General features: G+C 35.8%; 1 long non-coding RNA gene across 21 annotated transcripts in view; it reads left to right on the forward strand.

Moving 5' to 3' along the window:
* Positions 1-330: 330 nt before the first annotated feature.
* LOC132037834 (uncharacterized) overlaps positions 331-5,472 on the forward strand; it is a 12,929-nt gene continuing 7,787 nt past the window's right edge. For 12 of the 21 annotated variants that reach the window (XR_009410032.1, XR_009410040.1, XR_009410035.1 and 9 more), the window contains exons 1-2: positions 331-845; positions 996-1,041. This is a non-coding gene — a long non-coding RNA (uncharacterized LOC132037834). The remainder of the gene's footprint in view (positions 846-995; positions 1,042-5,472) is intronic. The other 9 variants (XR_009410039.1, XR_009410030.1, XR_009410046.1 and 6 more) reach the window with 3 other exon arrangements.

The following is a 5,472-nucleotide window of genomic DNA, read 5'->3' on the forward strand; positions in this document are numbered from 1 at the left end:
ATGGCCATAATTGAAACAATCAATTAGATTTAAAATCAATTAAGGTTGTATTTGCAAATTAAGCCCATTTACATAATTGGCCGCATTTTAAATTAATAGGTTAATGACGTCCTAATTAAAATACTATGGTCAATAATCGATGATTTTAATTTTGGTCCATTTGTTAAAATGTTCTGCCCTTTGTACACGTATAAACGTTAAATATACATATAGCTATACACTATATAAAGGGGCCTGTCCATTTCTTTTAAAATTCGAATCGAGTCCAGCCCAAATGGGCGCGACTCGACCCAAGTTATTTTCAGTTAAGGGGTAATACCCCTTTAATGTTTTCATTTCATACCAAACACACCACTATACTCTCTCCTCTCTCCCCTTTACCCCTAAACCCTAAGCCGCCGCCCCACTTTTCTCTTTTCTTTCATGCCAAAAATGGCAACGCTGCAGGAAGCATAGGGTTTTGCAGTCGTGTACCCCCCATTCCAAGCTAACAATAAATGCTTCCATCCTATTTCCACCTTATATCATCCAAACACGGTAATACACCTTTTTCTTTTACTTTTCCTCTTAAATTTTGAGTCAAAGATTTGATTTTCTGTGTTATATTTGTTGTATTTTCACTGTACGCCCTCGATCCTCATTGGTCGAGTTTGAACCAACTGGATCGAGAGAGATCAGGCTCAAATCGAGCCATTTGTTGTTAGCAACGGTCAATCTAGACCGTAGAATTCATTTTTTCAAGTTGTTTTCTGAAAACTCTCACTTTGTACCACATCGTTGGTTCTAGGGTTTTGATAGTTTTGGGGGCTCTATAAATAGAATGCCAACCCTCACCATTCAAAAAGGTCGGTGAACCATCAAAGCTTGAATTTTGAGTTTAACTTGAAATTTAAGCTATTTAGTAAAAAATTTAGAATTAAACTTTTTAAAAGGTTGAGTCTCTTAGTTCTAAAATTTATTTCTTTCTGTTTGTGTGGCTGAGTTTGGATTGGAAGCACAAGGCTCCAAATTCGATCTTGTTCGCGGCTGCACATCAAAAAGGTAACATTTTATCTTGTTTTTGCTCATTTTCTAGTTTATTTTTGCTCAAATATAATGTAGTTTGCTCTGCTAATGAATGCTTTTGTTTAAATATTAGCTTTTAGTGTGATTACTGCCCTGGCATGTATTTGAGTTTGCTGGAATCAAGATGAGTTGTTCTGGACAGCATGCTTGTCTTAAATCTTGCTTTAGTTGTTTATTACTCAGATAACCAATGTAGTAACATATGTCTTTTGGAATAGCAATTTGGATAATGTGATTTGTTGATAAGGATATTGTAAACCTGAATGTTCTCTTGAATGTCACTTGAGTCATTGCCTTACTGCCTAGTCCTTTAGTGTGAGGATACATGACTATGAGATTTAACACTAATGACTTGAAGGAATTTTGATGACATTGTTCGATCCTGTCTAAACCTCTGAAACTACTAATGCATATAACTCATCTAAGTTTAACCTCAAAGATGTTTTAGTCTATTAGTTGAAGCATGAGACTCTAGGAATGAATTAAGAAGTCAACAAAAAATGAAGACCTTATGTTGTTCTCTTTGATAGTGGACTGTTAGAATGAACTAAAGGCTGTTGATAAGAATACTATGGATTTGTATGTGAGTTAGACTTCTAAATGGTTAAGCACATAATTTTTTTTTTTTTGAATTGAGAAGAAGTTTTTGAAGTATGGTTCACTATGTAATATAGGATTAAGCTGAATGGCTCTTAGTTAACACCCAGGATTACGAAATGGCATCATTTAGTTTAAAAACTTAAGTGTAACACTGATCACCTAGAATTCTAGACATGTATAACTAAGGGATTTGGCTGGATTTAAGGATTGAACTGACCTAGTAGCAGGTGCTATAAGTGACCAGTTCCTTGGCATATTTAGCTAGCTTTGATCTGATAAACCATACTGAGCTTATCTTGAATGTTGTTGTGTTTGGAAACCTGCTCCCTTTGGATAGGAAATTAATATTGTTTTGGTTGAACTAAGGAAGATCTCCTTATGTGAGAGACTGTGTCTGTTCTCTTACTCTTAATAGCCTAAGATGCCTAGTTTAGTGATATTGGACAGTGTGTGCATGAAAGTGCATGATTTGATGAATGAAATCTTTTAAATCCTATCCCTTCCTTTCTTAACTGTTTGAATCCATGATTGAAATAATTTGTTAGGTATGCAGTAGATATGACTGATAATAGAATAATAAGTTAAAAACTAATCTTATAAGAGAATGTGTGTAAGTTTAGTTGGAGTCTATACTTTTCCAGGATTGTCTTAGTCTATCCCATGTTTGTAAAATCAACCTAAAAATAGAACTTATAGGCCTGTTAGAGTTCTGTTAAGGTTTAAAAATCAGAGGTCATTTCATAATTAGAATTGCAGGATGACTTAGCTATAAGTTTGAACTGTATCACTGCCTGTCAAATTGGGAATTGGTCCAAAGAGGAGATGAGGAGGTCATAGGTGTGCATGCATAGTTAAAGCCACTTGATAGGTGAGGATAGTCTTTTAAAGGCACTTTAGGAGAAGAAGGACAAAGATTCCAAGTCATACTTGGTCCATAATGTCCTTCTCCCAAATGAGAAGTTTCCATGGCATACCTCATGTGTCCATGGGGTGAAACTTATAACATACACTCCTTAACTTTCCCTACTTTTCATTAGACCAAGGAGATGAAAGAAAAGATGCATCTGGTAAACTATTTTAACTAACTGATAAGAGAAAAGGGGGCTGTCCTTTATGTTGCTGGTTTTGGGGGCAAGGAAGAGGGATCGATCAATATAAGACCCTTGATCATCAAAGTCTAGCTTAAGATAAACACTAGTGCACTAATACTACAACTCTTGTGTCACTTACCCCTGCCCAAGATTCTGTCAAATGCTGAAAGTCTTAGTCTTTCCTTTTGTGGCATTTAAGTTGTAACATAGTTGATTTCTGCACATCTTCTCCAAACACATCAGGATATACGTTTAGAATACATATACTTAAGAATATACCATCAGACCATTAGAGGTATAGGGGTTCATAAGCCAGTATACTGGGTGTATATATGTGTATTTGAGACCTTAGGAAGTGTATAGTAATGATGAAGGAAATAGAGAACTCTTTTAGACTTCAAACACTTAGCCAAATCTTAATTTGATAGGTAATTGGACCTAGCCCATGTTGATGTTTGATAGTTAATCCATGTTTACCCTCAGACTAAAGTAGAGAAGAAGAATAGATGCTGGGTTGGGCCTTTTTTTTTTTTTTTTAAAAAAAGAAGAAGTTAGATTTAGGCTTCTAGGCCCTATAAGTTTCCTGATCTTGATGTGTGCATCATATTCACTGTCTACGTATTGTGTACATATATATAGATATACATGATACATTCAATAAATTAAATCTAACCGGGGTCCTTTGTATTTTTCCTCCTCCACTGCATGGCCATTTAGGCCGAGTCCAAAGCCAACCAAGGCCCAACAGGCAATTCTTTGCATTGAGATCGAGTCCAGCAGATGAAAAATGGAAGGCCCAATAGGCAATTCTTTGCATTAAGATCGAGTCCAGCAGATGAAAAATGAAAGCAAGTATTATAGAACTCATATATGCTATTGGAATTTTGATGGTTTAAACTAGTCGTCCTAGGACAACGGTGCTTACGCCGTTTAGTTGACTTTTGGTCCCTAAACGATTTTCAAAACCCGGATTTAACATAATAATTTCTCAAATTAAACGGATAACTAATAAAATCACTTTGGTATGAGCTAAAATAGAAGGACAAAAAGAAGATTTCAAAAAAATCATAAATGGCATGACATTTTTGTTGAACCAAATCAGTTTTTAACTATGGCAATATATTTTTGCACAATCAAACTAAGTTTATGAACCGAAACCTAATCCAAGATTAAATGCTTTGGGCCGAGCCCAATAATAGAAAAATAGAGGTTTTTTTGGGCTGAAGCCCACCAGGGATTAATAAATAATTTTGGGCCAAGCCCAACATAAAACAAAGATTTTTGGACTAAACCTCATTTGATTTTTTTTAGAAAAGGAAACCAAAATGCAAACAAGAATTTGGGCCAAGCCCAAACAGAAAAATGCAACCCTTTCAATGAAAGTGTCATATTTTAGGCTTTGAAGCCCAAATTCAGAAAAAATCAATTTTGTATAGACGCACTTATCCGCAAATTCATGATAGTGAAACAAATCATTTTATAAGTTAAGTTCTGTTCAAATAAGTGAAAAACATGTTTGTAGATAAGGGGTTTTTGCATAAGACGTTCTAATGTACTATACGGATTGACCCTAAGTTAAGTGTGAGATTAAGCATGAATAGAAATATAGTTACTTATATAAAACCAAAACATTTTGTGTTTCTTTATAAACAAAATATACTATCCTTATACATAAAAGGAGACTATTCGTATCAGGATATTATAAATCCGAACCTAAATACCCCATATATAAGGGGAATATATTCAATTCTTTTCTAAAACCAAATGATATGCAACAAGGGACAATTTTTTTATAAATACGGGAATAAACACAAAATGAACAGTTCATGCAAATAATCATACACTGGAATTCGAAGGTCAATCGTATAGTCCGGATCCTTAAGACTAGGGTGCCTAACTCCTTCTCTAGGGGATCATCAGAACCCTTACCTAGAACTTTGGATTACGAAGGATTTATCACGGTGTTTGAATCAACCCTTCGCCACTGATTTTCCTAATTTTCTAAAAATTAGGTGGCGATTCTTTTTCAAAACAAAGTCCGAAAGAGCACGAGCAAGTTCTTAGTAGCTTTCCGAGCACTAATCCCACCCGCGAAATGCGAACCGTAATAGATGGCGACTCCGCTAGGGAACTTAAAGGTTCTAACCATAAGGATTCCAGTATAATATGAATTTATCTGCTTTAACTGTTTATGTGTTTATTTTCCAAAGAATTATAACTGTCATTGCATGCATATCATAACTTCGCCACTCCTGGTATTTATTTTACATTTTTGTTCCAAAGGCGACTTTGCGGAGCACGCGGTCGTTCCTTCACTATAAAACAAAATACTTTCTTTGGAACCGTTATGAGGCGGGGTTGGTTTGTGGTCGTCCAATAGATCTAATGGTTCAGCCCCAGTTGTCCGTTCGGGTTCCCGGTCACTTGCAAAAGCCTACTCTAGTGATAACTAGGATAGAGCTAAGCCAAATTCCTATCGAACTAGAGCATTCATACTTAGACGAGCTTTGGGTATCTCAGACCTACCTAAGGCTCATTAAGAAGACTACCTTGTGATTGGATGGTCTATGACCCGAAGACACCGCATTTCATTTATGTACTATATGGAAACATGTTTGCGCCTATGTGGTGAACCGTTGGCCCTACGAGAAAGGGGGGAATCTTAACGGTGTTTTGTTTTATAGATGGAAAGAAGAATTCGGTTTGACATAGTCCT

Source organism: Lycium ferocissimum, chromosome 11, assembly GCF_029784015.1.
Source record: "Lycium ferocissimum isolate CSIRO_LF1 chromosome 11, AGI_CSIRO_Lferr_CH_V1, whole genome shotgun sequence".
In the NCBI taxonomy this organism is placed as follows: domain Eukaryota; kingdom Viridiplantae; phylum Streptophyta; class Magnoliopsida; order Solanales; family Solanaceae; genus Lycium; species Lycium ferocissimum.